This window comes from Heptranchias perlo, unplaced genomic scaffold, assembly GCF_035084215.1.
Source record: "Heptranchias perlo isolate sHepPer1 unplaced genomic scaffold, sHepPer1.hap1 HAP1_SCAFFOLD_62, whole genome shotgun sequence".
Classification (NCBI taxonomy): Eukaryota; Metazoa; Chordata; class Chondrichthyes; order Hexanchiformes; family Hexanchidae; genus Heptranchias; species Heptranchias perlo.
The window spans coordinates 2178716-2192665 of record NW_027139644.1 but is presented as its reverse complement, the minus strand read 5'-3'; the positions used below and the strand labels follow the sequence as shown (position 1 = coordinate 2192665).

Below are 13950 nucleotides of genomic sequence, written 5' to 3'. Positions count from 1 at the left end.
CAGAACAAGGGTGTGTAACGTTAAAATTAGAGCTTGGCCGTCCAGGGGTGATGTCAGGAAGCACTTCTTCACACAAAGGGGAGTGGAAATCTGGAACTCTCTCCCCTAAAAAGCTGTTGAGGCTGGGGGTCAATTGAAAATTTCAAAACTGAAATTGATAGATTTTGGGGCTAATTCGGGAGTTTAATGACTTTGACATTTTTTTCCCTGTGACTTGTATAGTTTCGATCGATGAAATGTTCGTGAAAAGTGTCAGTGTAAAGAGAGTCAGCAGGTCATGTTTTCCATTGACACTTCCTTCAGACCTGAGACCGAAAAGTTTGTCGTTTTCATAGTGTAGCGGTTATCGTGTTCACCAGTAACATGCAGAAAGTGCCCGATTTGATCTCGGAGGGAAGCATTTTGTTGGGATTTGCTCCCCATAAACCTCCAGGGTCGAGTTTCTTCAAGTGTGAAAGGGGATACAAACCTTTTTAAATTTAACAGCGGCTGCACCGGATTCCTGGTATAATAAGCACTGAACATTTTTAAGCAGACTCCTAAAATACAGTATGTAAAATGGGAAGGGATAAAAGTTCATGAAATGCAAAGCACAAAGATTCATTAACGTTTCAATTGTCAGTTGGCAAACAAGTTAGCATTTCCTTCAGTGTGTAACAGAACGTATGAATGGTGATTGAAAAGAACAATAAGTGTCTCACAGACTTGAATTATTTTTGTGCAATGAACTATTCCCAACCACAAGGGAACACTGCATCAATCACATATATTTAAGTAAGTAATAAGTATATTTACATATATAATCTATGCCATCAGTTAACCTCGTGGCGCAACGGAAGCGCATCTGACGCCAAATCAGAAAGCTGCGTGTCCAAATCACTTCGAAGTTACTATTTATCTTACCATTCATAGGAGCCTGGATAATTTCGGAATTAATGCTTTTTAACAATAAACGGAACTTTGGTCACTAGTTTTGCGGTGCCAGGGAGGGAAGCGTCATTTCAAAATAAACTACTGGTAGCGGTGAGCAAGTTAAGGCACAGCAGGTGTTGGGGCAAGTGAGTGAACCGTCTTAGTTCAGTTGGTTGTTGCTTAAACGCCCGGGTGCTTGATTCTGACACATTGATGGGCCCGACAGACAAGGAAGTAGCAGTTTCCTCAGGCTTGGCGAGCTCAGTCGGTAGAGGCATTAACCTCAGGATTGTGGGTGCGAGTTTCAACTTTTATGCTGCACTCATGAGCGGACCCCAGCGCTCCATTTTCGCTGAAATGGAGAATTTCTCCGCCACCTTTTTCTTGATATCACAATTGCTGGCGTGCGAGTGAAAAGGGCCCTCCTCTTCACTGTGAGTGCAAGAGACAAGTCTGTAGGTACCGCGTGTCGTCCAATGAATGTCAAAACTTTGAAAGAAGAGTTAGCGATTCAGGTACACAAACCTCGCTGGTGGATAATCATTTTTTTTGTCAGAGTTTCCAGCCTTGCCTTCATCTCTTGCCCTTTGCAAGGCACTTTTTCCGGTTTAAATGTACACACTGGGTGAGTTGGTGATCGGGGGGACTGCAGGAGACTCAGCGGCCCCAGGTGAGACACAGAAAAATCCGCCCTAGCCCTGTCCCAATGTAAGTTTGTGGAAGTAAACACGGGATGGGACGGTGTGACGTTCCAGTCAAACCTCCTGTCCGGGAACGCCTCGATTTTAAAATTCTCATTCTTGCTTTCAAATCCCACCATGGCCCTCGCCCCACCCTACCTCTGTAAACTACAACCCTCCCAGATCATGTGGCTACAAGGGCAGGTCAGAGGTTGGGTATTCTGCGGCGAGTGACTCACCTCCTGACTCCCCAAAGCCTTTCCACCATTTACAAGGCACAAGTCAGGAGTGGATTACTGCAGCTCCAACAACACTCAAGAAGCTCGACACGATCCAAGACAAAGCAGCCCGCTTGATTGGCACCCCATCCACCACCCGAAACATTCATTCCCTTCACCACTGGCGCACTGTGGCTGCAGTGTGTACCATCCACAGGATGCAATGCAGCTGCAGCAACTCGCCAAGGCTTCTTCGACAGCACCTCCCAAACACGCGACCTCTACCACCTAGAAGGACAAGGGCAGCAGGCACATGGGTACACCACCAACTGCGCGTTCCCCTCCAAGTCACACACCATCCAGACTTGGAAATATATCGGCCGTTCCTTCATCGTCGCTGGAACTCACTACATAACAGCACACGGACTGCATCGGTTCAAGAAGACGGCTCAACACCACCTTCTCAAGGGCAATTAGGGATAGGCACTAAATTCTGGCCTCGCCAACGACGTCCACATCCCATGAACGAATAAAAAAATCTCTGTGCTCCTCCAATTCTGGCCTCTTGCGCATCCCCGATTTTAATCACTCCACCATTGGCGGCTGTGCCTTCAGCTGCCGAGGCCCAAAGCTCTCGAATTCCCTCCCTAAACCTCTCCGCCTCTCTCTCCTTCAACACATACCTTAAAACCTACCTCTTCGACTCAGCTTTTGGTCACCTGTCCCAATATCTCCTTATGTGGCTTCGTGTCATGTTTTGTTTAATAACGCTCCAGTGAAGCACCTTGTGACGTTTTACTACGTTAAAGGCGCTATATAAATGCAGGTTGTATCCTCTGCTTATCGACTCTCCTGCCAATGGAAACAGCTTCTCCCCATCCATTCTATCAAAATCCCCTCATAATTTGAACACGTCTATTAAATCTCCCCTTCACCTCTTTTTGCTCGAAGGTGAACAATCCCAGCTTGTCCAGTCTCTCCACATAACCCATCCCCGGACACGCTTAGGGAAACGGAATTGGAGACGAATAAAGGACTGACCAGACAGGCGGCCAAGACGCAGCTGAGTCGGCATGTCCCCCTGGAACAGTTACTCTGATGTTGTATTTGAAATTAAGAGGTCGGAGCCATTTAAAGCGCTCCCAGTTACTGCAGATCAGGGATCAAAACCTGACATCAGCGCAAGAACGCTCACAACACTTTTTCTTTATTTCATCATGGGATGTGGGCGTCGCGTCGCTGGCGAGGCCGACATTTATTGCCCATCCCCAATTGCCCTTGAGAAGGTGGTGGTGAGCCGCCTCCTTGAACCGCTGCAGTCAGTGTGGTGAAGGTTCTCCCACAGTCCAAAGAACTGACAGAAAAAGCACCGGTTGGCGCGCCGGTTGCAGGAGAGCTGGTTGGCGGTGATATCGATGCTGTGAGCGAGACCAGACCGTTTCCATGTTTCCACAAACAATGTCCCATCCTTTATTTCTGGAAAAGTAACACTGATAGTGGTCAATTGCATTTCTCTGGCTGCAACATGTAACTTTGGCTAGGTGACACGCTGCTTTAGTGCATCTTGCGGATTGTCTCTGTGACGTAATTAGTTAGCGCGTTCGGCTGTTGAGCGAAATGTTGGTGGTTCGAGCCCACCCAGGGACGAAAATTGCACTTTTTTTCTTCCCACTTTTGGATTCATTGCCTCATTCTGATCGACCTGAAGCCGGTGCCAGGTTTTAATTCCTGATCTGCAGTAAATGGGAGCACTTTAAATGACTCCGATCTCTTAATCTCATTTCAAGTTTTCTAATGTGTGAATTGTCTGCAAGAAAGCCCTCTGTGAACAACGTCATCTGAGCATGCCTGATTCGCCATAATTTACACTGCGGTCGGATATCAGGCACACGAAAAACAGTGAAATGTTTGTGTGGGCGCGATGCTCTGGGATTCCCTGCCTGACCATCGCCACCGATCCTTCTCTGCAGCCTTCCTAAATACAGCGCAGTAAATGTATCTCTGTGAAATGAGCTCCTGGACAGTAATACGGAAATTAGTTTGGCTGAGGGTTTATGTCCCTAACACGGAGCTTGAGCCGTCAGGTTTCCGTAGTGTTGTGGTTATCACGTTCGCCTCACACGTAAAAGGTCCTTGGTTCGAAACCAGGCGGCAGCATTTTAAAACATTGTTCCCATTAAAAATGAGTGAATATTTAACGATTCACACTGCTGATTCAATGTGAACAAAGTCCATATCTCCCAGCCCTGTTATTGCAGTTCGCTGCAAGCAGGCAACGAAAGCCAGTGCATTTGGGGGTGAAGGCTGCTTCCAATCCTGTCTCACACCCCGTGGGACCTGGCGGAGATTTGACAAACCCTATCTGTTCAACCAAGGTGGGATAAATGAATCGGTGTTTGAGAAACATTCATATGTGTAATAAAAATCCAGGACTCCAGATCAAAAGGCTGCGTGTTCACATCACATCGGGGTCAGTGTTTCTTTCACCGCTCAGATGACACTGGATAATCCCAGAATGAAGGTTTTAATTGCTTTTTCAACAAAAAGAAACAGAAGTTTGGTCAAAACCCTGACTCAGTGCCTACCCAGTGGCAGGGAGGGAAGCGACTAATACTCTCGTTTATTTCATGCAACAAACTGACACGAATACTGGTATTGATTCAAAATCGACCTGCAGATGGACACACAGAAAAAAGACAGCCACAGAAACAGACAGCAACTACTTGCATATATCTATAGCGCCTTTAACGAGGTTAGACGATTTTAGCTCGGTAAACTTGCTTCAGCACTCTGAAATGTACTTGTCCATCCTTCAGAGGTGACGGGAAATATATTTTTTGCCTTTCGAAAAAAGACGCGAAAAGCAGAGACATGTTTTGTTTTCAACACGGCTGGTGAAATGGCCGGACTATCATAAATTAGGAGTCGCCTTTGAAACATTTAAAGGCGACGACCTAAAAATCACATGGTGCAAATTAAAAATCACGGTTACTATTTATTTAGGTCTGAAAGAAATAACAACAAACATATCAGTCAGCGTCCGTAGTGAGACGGTGTCGAACTTGTTTGCTGCGAAATTCACCGCTGGGCTAAAGCTGACGCCGTTTAAGGGACGCGAACCCACTCAATGTCAAGGATGGGTTCATAACCATCAGGACCCGTCAATGTCAAACACCTCCTTTCTTGTTCAATAGAGGGAGCAGAGGCGTGTACATCATCAGACGCCAGCAACTTTAAGAAATGGAACAGATAAAGGCACAGATGCAAGTTCCAAATCTTTTCAATGCAAAGTTATTTCACTTTATTTAAAGTGCCGTGAGGCTGAAAACGGGTCCCAGGTGATTGGCGTTCACTCGTGACTTGTTTTTCAGTGTTTGTCCATCAGGTTTGCAATTCAATTTGTATTGGATATTGAATATATTTCAGGATGATTGCACAACATCCCATGTGTAAAGCAACCATCTTGATAACTTCAATCATCACACACTCTACATCGACGCTGCAGAGGCCCCAGCACCCCTTTCAATATTGTTTTTCTTAACTCACAGTTTTCAAAAGGGAATTGGATAAACGCTTGAATGGAAACTTTTTCAGTGCTATGGGGAAACAGCAGGCGAGTGGGACGACCTGGACAGCTCTTTCAGAGAGCTGGCACACGCACGATGGGCAGAGAGAAACTATTTCCGCTGGTCGAGGATTCTAGGACTTGGGGGCACAGTCTAAAAAATAGAGGCAGACCTTTCAGGAGTGAGATTAGAAAACACTTCTACATACAAAGGCTATGTTCCGATGCTCCTATGTTCCTATGATATTATTAATATAGAATTCCGACAGGCATTTGATAAGGTGCCACACAAGAGACTGTTGGCAAAAATGAAAGCGCATGGAACTTGAGGCAACGTATTGACATGGGTAGAGAATTGGTTAGGAGATAGGAGACAGAGAGTAGTGATAATGGGTACATACTCCAATTGGCAGGATGGGACTAGTGGTGTCCCCCAGGGATCTGTAACTGGGGTCTCAGCTTGTCACCATATTTATCAATGACTTTGATGAAGGAATAGAGAGTCGTATATCCAAGTTTGCTGATGACACTAAGTTAGGTGGGACAGTGAGTCGTGTGGATGCGATTGGAAAGTTGCAAAGGGACATTGATAGATTAAGTGAGTGGGCAAAACTATGGCAGATGGAGTTCAATGTGGGGTAATCCACTTTGGACCGATGGTCAGGGTATTTTCCAAATGGTAAGAAGCTCGGAACTGTGGAGAAGCAGAGAGAATTAACGGTTCTTTTGCATAAATCAGTAAAAGCTAACGGACGGGTCCAAAAATAATTTAAAAGGCGAACGGAATGTTAGCCTTTATCTCAGGGGGCTGGAATATGAAGAAGTGGAAGTTATGTTCCAGTTATATAAAGCTCTGGTTAGACTGCGTCTGGAGTAACTGCGTTCAGTTTTGGACACTGCACCTCAGGAAGGATAGATTGGCCTTGGAGCGGGTGCAGAGCAGATTCACCAGAATGTTACCGGGGCTAAAAAGGTTAATTTATGAGGACAGGCTGCATCGACTGGGCTCATATTCCCTCGAGTATAGAAGATTGAGGGGCGGTCTGAGCGAGGTGTTTAACATGTTTAAATGATTCGATAGAATTGAGAGAGAGAATCAATTTCCTCTGGAGAATCAAGAACGAGGGGGACATAACCTTAAAATTAGAACCATGCCATTCAGGTTCGAAATCAGGAAGCACTTTTTTACACAAAGGGCAGTAGAAGTCTGGAACTCTGTCCTCCAAAAGACTGTGGATGCTGGGGGTCAATTAAAGCTTTCAAGACTGAGATCGATCGATTTTGTTGGGTAAGGGTATCGAGGGATAGGGAGAAAGGCGGGGAAATGAAGTTGAGGAACAGATCATCTATGATCCAATTGAAGGGCGGAACAGGTTCAAGGGGCTGAATGGCCTCCTCCTATTCCCAATGGAAATGTTGAGAATATGGTTTGTTGAGGCTGTGACGTCAGGGTCAACCCTGTCCAAACAAGGCAGGTCACATTTGGGAGTTTAATAACTTTGAAATGAACATAACTGGAACATAACTTCCACTTCTTTATATTCCCGCCCCCTGAGATAAAGCCGAACATTCCGTTAGCCTTTTAAATTATTCTTTTGTGACTTGTGCAACTTCGATCAATTGAATAGTTGTGAAAGAGAATCAATGCAGTCATTCGAACTTCTGGCTGACAACCAAAACCGAAGTTTCTGTAGTGTAGCGGTTGTCAGGTTCGCTTTACACGTGAAAAGTCCACGGTTCAATCTCGGACAGCCGCATTATGTTGGGGCAAATTTATTTTTTCTCTGTGAAATAGCCGGTCCTGTTAAATTTAACACAAATTCGTGGTCTCACGAGCACTGAACATTATAAACCGAGCCCTTAAAAATACAGTGTGTAAAATGAGAAGGGATAAAAAGTTCATCGCACAAAAGAAATTATTAAAGTTTTCCAACTTCCCTCAGTAGCCTTTCATTCTGGAAAATAACGTTATCGGTTAATTAATGGTGATGAAAACAATGGTTGTTTTTTTTCTTCCCACAGACTTTGAGTTAGTTCATGCGACAAGTGTTCAAAAGTAACTTCCCTGACCGGGAATCGAACCCGGGCCGCGGCGGTGAGAGCGCCGAATCCTAACCACTAGACCACCAGGGAACTGTGTTAGTTGGTTTATCAGGTGTAATATGGATTTCGCTTTCTCTGTGATTCAGCTTTTAATTCTTTTTAGCTCCCGATTGCGGATATTCCCGTGATTAAATAGGAATAAAGTACAATAGGCTCAGGAAAACCCGGGGAGGTGGCATCCCGCTCACCGAGCCTTTCCAGCAGCATTTATCTTACCAAGGACTGGAGTGAGTGAAACTTTCTCTGGGGGGTCTCAATGTGCAAAGGGTGGCGAGTGAAGAAATAATTTATCAGTCAGGATGGCAGAGCGGTCTAAGGCGCTGCCTTCAGGTCGCAGTCTCTTTCGGAGGCGTGGGTTCGAATCCCACTTCTCACATCAGTTATTTTGACTCCTATTTTATTTGTTGCTTGAGCTGCGGTTGATTTTTCGGCCCAGTTGATTTGCTTTTCCTGCAATAAGCAATCCGGTCTCGATCCACTGCAAGTTTTGACGCCAAGCGGCTCAACTCTAAACCGAGCTTTAAACGAAAATATGCTTTAAACACAAGGCAACAACTATAGAGAGAACTATAGAACAGCCCACATCCCTTCATACCTTCGGTTGGCAAAAGGCTATCGATCTCAGATTTAAAATTAGAAATTAAGCAAATATCAATTGCAGTTCGGGGAAGAGAGTCCCAAACTTCTTCCATCCTTTGTGTGTACAAGTGTTTTCTAATCTCACTCCTGAAAGATCTGGCTCCAATTTTTGGACTGTGCCCCCTCGTCCAAGAATCCCCAAACAGCGGAAATAGTTTCTCTCTATCCACAAAATGTCAATGACACGGTCAATGAAAGGTGCAGTTCACGAAGGTGGCTCACCAGCACCTTCTCAAGATCAATTAGGGATGGGCAATAAATGCTGACCTTGCCATTGACACCCACATCCCATGAATGAAGACAAAAGTCGCCTGCATGGTCGAGTAATTTCCTGCTGCTAAACGACGGGAAGAATGAAACCATCGGCTTCAGCCCTTTGAACGAACTGTATACACTTGCCGTCGAGCTCAATCCCCACTTGGTCCTCTGCCCCGAATATCCACTGCATCAGAAAATCCTCCATAACATAGAATCACAGCATGGAAACATCACAGAAGGAGGCCATTCGGCACATCGTGCCTGTGCCAACTCTTTGAAAGAGCTATCCAATTAGACCCACTCCCCTTCCCTTTCTCCATAGCCCTGCAAAATTTTCCCCTTCAAGTATTTATCCTATTCCCCTTTGAATATTATTATTGAATCTGTTTCCACCACCCTTTCAGGCAGTGCATTCCAGATCATGGCAACTCGCTGCGTGAAAACATTCTCCTCATCTCACCTCTGTTGCCAATTACCTTAAATCTGTGTCCTCTGGTCACCTCCTTTCTGGCACTGGAAATAGTTTCTCCTTTTTTATTCTTTCAAAACCTTTCATGATTTTGAACACCTCTGTTAAATCTCCCATTAGCCGACTTTGCTCGAAGGAGAACAACACCAGATTCTCCCGTCTCTCCACCTCACTGAATTCCCTCATCCCTGGCACCATTCCAGTAAATCACCTCTGCACCCTCTCCAAGGCCTTGACATCCTTCCTAAAGTGTGGTGGGCAGAATTGTGTGGTGGCCAGCTGGGCCTAACAAGTGATTTATAAAGGTTTAGCATAAGTTCCTTGCTTTTGTACTCTAGGCTTCCATGAATAAAGTCAACGATTCCGAATACTTTTTTTTATAATCTATTCAAGTTGTCCTGCCACCTTCAAAGATTTATGTACGTATACCCCCAGGTCTCTCTATTCCTGCAGCCCCTTTAAAATTGCACCATTTAGTTCAAAGAACTGGCACAGGCACGATGGGCCGAATGGCCGCCTGTGTTTCTATGATTCTATGTTTTTGATTACCCCTCTATGGAGCTCTTTGTGATATCCCCCAGAAGTGGGAGTCAGCAGTTCACTTTCTCCCTTTACACTTCCATCTGACCTGGGCTAGACTAAATAAATTTTTCGTGGTGTAATGGCGTCACACACGAAAAACTCCCGGTTTAATCCCGGGTCAGAAACAATTTGCTGGAACTTGCTCCTCACAAACTTCCAGGCGCGAGCTTTCTCTCGTGTGAATTGGGCTGCAATCCTTTCACATTCAACAACGGCTGCACCAGATTCCTGGTCTCATCACCACTGAACACTTTTAAGCAGACTCCTAAAATAAAGTGCGTAAAATGAGAAGGGATGAAAGTCAGAAAAGTGAGCCTCGTTTCGACAGTCACTCGGCAAACTTGTTAGCATTTCGTTCAGTGCGAAACAGAAAGTTGTGGGTTTATTAATGGTAATTAAAAGAATCATCTCAGAGACTTGAAACAGTTTCTCCTTGTTTGCTCTCTCAAAACTTTTCATAATTTTGAATACCTCGATCAAATCTCCCCTTAACCATCTCTGCTCTAAGGGGATCATCCCAGCTTCTCCAATCTCGCCACATAACTGAAGTCCCTCATCCCTGTTGCCATTCTAGTAAATCTCCTCTGCACCCTCTCCAAGGCCTTGACATTTTTCCTAAAGTGCGGTGCCCAGAAGTGAACACAATACTCCAGCTGCAGCCCAACCAAAGTTTGATAAACGTTCAGCATAACTTTGTTTCTTTTGTATCCATGCCTCTATTAATAAAGTCCATTTCACCAGGCAGTCGATGTCCTCCTGAAATCTGATACTATCCACCACATTGTTTGCTACATTCCCGAGTTTCGTGTCATCTGCAAACTTTGAAATTATACCCTGTATATCCAAGTGCAGGATATTAATGTATGTATCAAAAATGAAAACTTTTTGCAGTGTGACTTGTGTGACGTTAAGCCGAGTTTATACAACATCTTCTCATAATTTAACTCCTTAACCCTGGTAACAATCTGGTGAATCTGTGCTGCACTCCTTCCAAGGACAATATATCCTTTCAGATTAAATGGGTATAAACTTGAAATAAGCGTCACTGTGGATCAGTTTTCGCTCACTCAGAGTTATCTGTTGAGTGAAATAAAAGAAAGCGCTTTTAAAGAATAAAGAAGCAGCCACTATCGCCCCTTTTGACAAGCCTATTTTGTGGCACTTTATCAAACGCCTTTTGAAAGGCCATATACACAACATCAACCACATTGTCCTCATCAGCCCTCTCTGTTAACTCATCACAAAACTCAATCATGATTTGCCTTTAACAAATCCACAGTGGCTTTCTATTATCAATCCACACTTGTCCAAATGACGATTAATTTTGTCCCAGATTATCATTTCTAAAAGCTTCCCACCAACGTGGTTAAACTGACTGACCAGTAGTTGCTGCGTTTATCCTTACACTCTTTTTTGAACAAGGGTGGAACATCTGCAATTCTCCAGTTCTCTGGCACCAAAACTTGTGTCAAAGGAGGATTGAAAGATTATGGCCAGGACCTCTGCAATTTAAACCCTTACTTCCCTCAGCAACCGAGGATGCATCCCATTCGGACCAGGTGACTTTAAGTACAGCCAGCCTTTCTAGTATCTCCTCTTGATCAATTTTCACCCCATCCAGAATCCCAACTACCTCCCCTTTTACAGTGATTTAGGCAGCACTTTCTTCCTCTGTAAAGACAGGTGCAAAATACTCATTTCGTACCTCAGCCATGCCCTATGCCTTCACGCGAAGATCTCCCTTTTGGTCCCTCATCGGGCTTATCCCTCCGCTTACGACCCGTTTACTATTTATAAGCCTATGGAAGACTTTTAATGACTTGATGAAGGGATCGAGTGTGATATATCCAAGTTTGCTGATGATTCAAAGCTAGTTGGGAAAGTAAGCTGTGAGGCGGACACAAAGAGTCTGCAAAGGGATATAGACAGGTTCAGTGTGTGGGCAAGACGGTGGCAGATGTAGTATAATGTGGGGAAATGTGAGGTTATTCACTTTGGTAGGAAGAACAGAAAAACAGAACATTTTTGAAATGGTGAGAAACTATTAAATGTTGATGTCCAGAGAAACTTGGGTGTCCTGGACACCTGAACTCCAGGTTGTGCTAACCTAGTATCAGCATCTAAAACCTGATGACAGAGAAAGGCTAAATAAACACTAAGACATTAAATAATCTTTGGTGGTTTCTGAGAGTCAGCAAAGTGGGATGGTTTACGACCATGAGTTAAGATCAGTGGTGCTTACGTACAGAACAATGCAGCCGAATCGTATAAAGATAGGGCATGCTCCCTTCTCAAATGTTAGAACTCTCAATAGGGGACAGTCAGAAGTCCATTGCCACAGGCTGTCCCCAAAGGTCAGGTCTGATATATCTGCATTCGCAGACAGGTCAGGTTGTGTTGATTGCTTGTCATTAATGTAATCTGTAGACAGTTGTATTACAATAATAATACTGTTGAATGTAATGTTGAAGACAGCTGTGGTGCAACTCTGTTGTAAGTCAATCTCTTAAACTTGCTATTTTGTAACCACTCGGGCTAAAATCAAGTGGAAGTTATTGTTGATGGATTAACAACCCATAGTTACCACAGTAACGGGACAAATCCGTGAACAAACATTCACTTTATATATAAACATCACACCCGTAGTTTATATTTTCACACGTTCTTTTTTGCAGTTCCAGCCAAAGTCCAAACATCGAAAGTCCACGTGTTTTTCAGACGTTTCCCGTCCTGTTATGTATTTTGAGCAGTTTCCTACATATATCAACATCACACCCACAGTTTATATTTTCACACGTTCTTTTTTGCAGTTCTAATCGAAGTCTAAACACCGAAAGTCTAAGTGTTTTTCAGGAGTTTCCCCTCCTGTTATGTATCTTGAGCAGTTTCCCACATCTGTTTCCTGTGATGTGATAATTCTGGGTGCAGGATGAATGTAATTGGATTTGCTGCAGTCCGCTGACAGCAGGCGATGGAAGCGAGCGCCATGCTGCCGCTGACAGGTGAAGGACACTTCTGATGCTGCCTGACATCCGGTGGGAGTGAGCGGGCATTTGAAAGCTAACCCAATCTGTTAGCTATAAAGCGGTGCTTGACAAATGTTGATAGAAACAAACACCTATTGCAGCACTCAGGCCTCGTTGACAACGGTAGCCTGTCTGACTCCAGGTTAGAAGGTTGCGTGTTCAAATCACGGTGAGGTCACAGTTTTTTCCCTTGGAGCTGGTTTGTATAATTCTGCAATTCATATTTTCTTTGCGTCTTCACAATGAACAGAACCCTGCTCTGAAGTCTGCCTCTGGTTCCCCAGTGTCAGAGAGGGAAGCACCTGATGACCTCATTTATTTTATGCATCAAACGGAAGACACAAACACACGTTTTAGTTCAAAAACCACCCTGCAGGTGGACACATAGTGAGATAAACATAGGACAGAGATGCAGACAGCATCCGGAAACATCGGGAAACAGACAAGAGAAATAGATTGAGCGCTTTGTTATCAGAAAATTGTCTGAACCTCCACGGTCAATGAAAGGGCTTTTGTTGGTCGGTTTCCCGTTGCAACTTATAATTTAGGAGAACTTGGTATGTGATTGATTCGGTTCCCTCGTCTCCCACCAGCGGAAAAAGTTGGTCGATCCCACCATACCAACTCCTTTCAAAAGCCACTCTGTTCAAAGCCTTCCAGATTTAAAGGGAATAAAACTTGAAATGAGCGTCATTGAGAATCAGTTTTCTCTCACTCAAATTTATCTGTTTAATGAAGTGAAAAATGCAGCTTCGAAAGAAGAAGGGAGCGGCCACTGTCTCCCTTTTTGGCACGAGAAGAAATTCGATTTGGATGTTCATGGAGACCAAGTTCCAAAATAATGTTTCTGCCCGGGATCGAACCAGGGACCTTATGCGTATAAAGCAAACGTGATAACCGCTACACTACGGAAACTGATAGCAATTTGTTCAACACATTGAGCAACTGAATGGTGTCCTCTCTCTGCTCGTACTTGGAATGTGTTGTTTCAAGCACAGCAAGAGATACAGACAGTGGCTGTTCCCCCATTTCTTTAAAATCTCTCAGGGTGGTGGGTTTGAGCACCACGTTGGGCGAGTACCGTTTGAAACTTTTATGCTGCTTCCACTGGTGAGCCCCAGCTCTGACACTTCCCCAACCCCCAACTCCGTCTCACCGCGCACGATGGGGCCGCACCCAGGCTGAATCTCCCGATGTGACTACCACCATGATAAACTATCCCTCCTCATCCTTCTCAAATACAATATCTCACCGTGCTGTTATCCTGTTAGACTAGTTTCCTCTCTCTGCTCTTATTTGGAATGTGTTGCTTTTCCGTCTGACAACATTTAGTATCATCGCATTATGTTAGTCCACAAGAGGAGACCATTCAGCCCATCGTGCCTGTGCCGGGTCAAACACACGATTTCGTTCAAAATTCGTTCAGAGATAGATTGAGTGCTTTGTTATCAGAAAATTGCCTGAACCCCCACAGTCTACAGCTTTCCTCCTCGCTATC

General features: G+C 44.5%; 2 non-coding genes across 2 annotated transcripts; both read right to left on the bottom strand.

Moving 5' to 3' along the window:
• Window positions 1-7436: 7436 nt before the first annotated feature.
• On the bottom strand, window positions 7437-7508 carry trnae-cuc (transfer RNA glutamic acid (anticodon CUC)). The gene has a single exon. It is a non-coding gene; the product is annotated as a tRNA-Glu (tRNA).
• Window positions 7509-13294: 5786 nt separating this feature from the next.
• Window positions 13295-13367, bottom strand: trnai-uau (transfer RNA isoleucine (anticodon UAU)). Its single transcript has one exon. It is a non-coding gene; the product is annotated as a tRNA-Ile (tRNA).
• Window positions 13368-13950: the final 583 nt, after the last annotated feature.